We start from the raw sequence: 3,187 nt of genomic DNA, 5'->3' as shown, positions 1-3,187 counted from the left end.
CGCCTTTTTCCACTGGCTTGGGGAGATCTGGGTTCGATTTCCCTCGAGGACTGGAGGAATTTCTAAAGTACTCTTCAATCGATACCGCAGGACGTCAGGTAGAGGAAGTAGGAATTTTCTCCGTGAGTTATTCTACTGTTGTAAGTGATGCTCCAGTACGCTCGTTTAGCTGCTGGATATACGAGGACGATATGAATCAGTGGAAAAAGGTCGTAAGCGTTTATGGTCACCAATTACTATTTTCATATATTCAAATATGAATCTTTGGTAGTTTTATGTCAAAAAGTGACATCCGCAAAAGGCCAATGAAGGCTTTAAAATCATAAAGGAATGTCCATTGTTGCTCCACTGTGAATCTTGTTTCGGCTTCTACAACTCAGAAATCGTAACACACAAAAATAAAAGTGTTAATGAGCTAAAAGTATTGCAGGCTAATCCATCAAATAAAGTCGGCAAAATTTAAGAAATTTTTCCACTTAAAACCGTTCTCATGAAATTCTGAAGGCATTAGAAAAAAATTCAATCTAATTAATTAAATTTTTTATATATTTTTTTATCAGTAAGTGATTTAAATAACTTATCGTACTAAGTATATAACCAAATCACTCCAAAATCCCTTCTGTTTATGGGTAATAAACAAGCAGAGACCCAAAATATTGGATAAAAAAAAATTTTTACATTCACAAAATCTTTCCATCGACGTTTTATTATTCATAGTAGTAAACCGACACCCTATAATTAAAATACGAAAAACCAGAACATTTTATGAGCACTGGTTTTCACGCAAAAAAATCCAAAAATTTGTTTTTTGAATTCTGATGGGCACGTTCACTCTTCGTTTATATAAAATTATTAGCATACACGTTTTTGTAAATTTTATGTAATGAAAACACTTCTCGCAATGAAAGTCAATAAAATGTAGTACAGTAGTGTAAAGTCCACCTCTTTTGTACTACGAGTTTTTGTTTTAATAAATAACCCATGTGCTTATGGATGCTACAACGTGTATAAGCAATATATTCAGTTTAAAAAGTAATTTTTCAACACACTAAAATTTATATTAATATCAGTTTTAAAAGGCAGCTTTCTATATTTTTTCTTTCTTCCTTGAAAGACCAACTGATAATTATTTCTTTCTAAGAGGGAGACATCTAAATCGCAAAGTCCATATTAATCTTGATGCTGCATTATATTTCTTCGTAATTGTTAAAACAAACTTTTAACTTGGAAAGTTTTGTCTTTCCCATTAATAATGACAAATTTTTAGTTCCTCATTATAGAAGAATTTTTACTTTCCGTGGAAGATCATTAATATCATCTGTCCACCGCCAATACGGATTATAGTTTAACTTTAATGAACATCACTTTCAGCAAATGACAACCAAACACAGCAACGTAAGCTGCCTTTGAGACAAAAATAACAGAAATTCTTCCTCTACGTCTAATTACAAAGGTCCAAATAATTTCCTCTTGTTTTATAAACAGGATCAATTACAAAAATAAGTGATCGATCCTTTTTGCAAACATTGCACTCTTTTGTATTACAATTCAATAAAATAGCTATTTAAAACAGAAGTAAAACCAACCCATGATTGTAATCCAGATTCTCACGATTATGCCAGGGACAATTTTTCTTGTTATTCCTAATTTGCACTCCACAAATGTGACACAAACCTACAGACACCGTGCCCTACATTCCCATATGAAACAGAAATTAAAACTATCCTCTGTACTGTATGTAACGCACAAAGATAAAGTAATTACTGTAATGGATGTAAATAGCTTGATTTTTAGAGGTTCTCACTGGACAACAATCCAACAGGCAGTTTCAAGCTGTGCTTAGAATTAATAACGAATCTTTAATAACAGTCTGTGTTTGCCAGTGTCGTTTAATAATGTGTATGAGAGAGAGAGAGAGAGAGAGAGAGAGAGAGAGAGAGAGAGAGAGAGAGAGAGAGAGCATGTGTATTTTGAAGTCCCAAAGCACAAGGTCGTCCTAGTAACGAGTTGGCCCAATTGTAATGAAAAATAGCACCACTACACATCATTCCCCAATTTAAATAAATTTTCTGTTTACACTTCTGGGCTATCAGATAAAAGGACCAGAGGAATTTTACAAAAGAGGCAGTACAAGAAGATTACTGCTTTTTTTGTATGTTGTCACGTGGATTTGAACATTCGGCTAAATAACACTGTTCTTTTGCTTGACCACCCGACTACAGTCGTGAGTGAGGATCAATAATTACCATTAGCAGAGACATCCCGTGAAAGAGAGAGAGAAAGCTTATACAGCATCATACAAAAAAAAAAAAAAAAAAAAAAAATCCCATTTCACCCATCCATTCATTCCAAATGCTTGTCTAGTTCTGCCTTGAATTTATTTACGCCATCAACTTCAACAACGGTAGATGGAAGTTTGTTTCAGCAATCAATATCCGCCGGCCAATGGTAAATTTCCGCCAGCACATCTATTCGACAACTGTCTTTCCTCAAATTCAGTTTATGCCCCCTCTGGTATGCCAATCTCAGGCAATGGCAATGGTCAGGCCACGCCTCATTTTAGGAAGGATGTAGATTTGCTTGAGCGTGTACAGAGAAGGGCAACAAGATTGGTGAGGGGAATGAAGGGATCCTCTTACCAAGAGAGGCTTAAGTTCTTCAAATTGCAGCCGCTGGCGACTAGGCACCTGCGCGGTGATCTGATTGAGGTATATAAGGCCTTGAACGGGTTGAGCACGCTGAATTCTGATGGGATCCTTCAACTTGTTCAGATTACGAACCTAAGGGGGCATAAATTCAAATTAAGAAAAGACAGATGTAGAATAGATGTGCGGAAATTTGCCTTTAGCCAGCGGGTGGTTAATTGCTGGAACAAACTTCCATCTGTCGTTGTGGAAGTTGATAGGTTATATAAATTTAAGGAGGAACTGGACAAACACATTTAGAGGGAATTCTTGTGTAATTTTTTTTTTTTTTTTTTTGGCTGATGCTCCATAAGCTTGCTTTCTTGCATCACATGCCACTATTACTACTACTAATAATAATCCCATCAGCATTCAGCCTACTCAATCCATTCAAGGCTTTATACACCTCAATCAGATCGCCTCGCAGGTGCCTAGTCTCCAGACGCTACAATTTGCAGAACTTAAGCTTTTCTTCGTAAGAGCACCCCTTTGTTCCCCTTTTC

Source organism: Mastigoproctus giganteus, chromosome 3 (genome assembly GCF_048544385.1).
Source record: "Mastigoproctus giganteus isolate SK-2022 chromosome 3, ASM4854438v1, whole genome shotgun sequence".
NCBI classification, from domain to species: Eukaryota; Metazoa; Arthropoda; class Arachnida; order Uropygi; family Thelyphonidae; genus Mastigoproctus; species Mastigoproctus giganteus.
The sequence above is the reverse complement of the archived record's forward strand: the minus strand, read 5'-3'. Positions refer to the sequence as shown.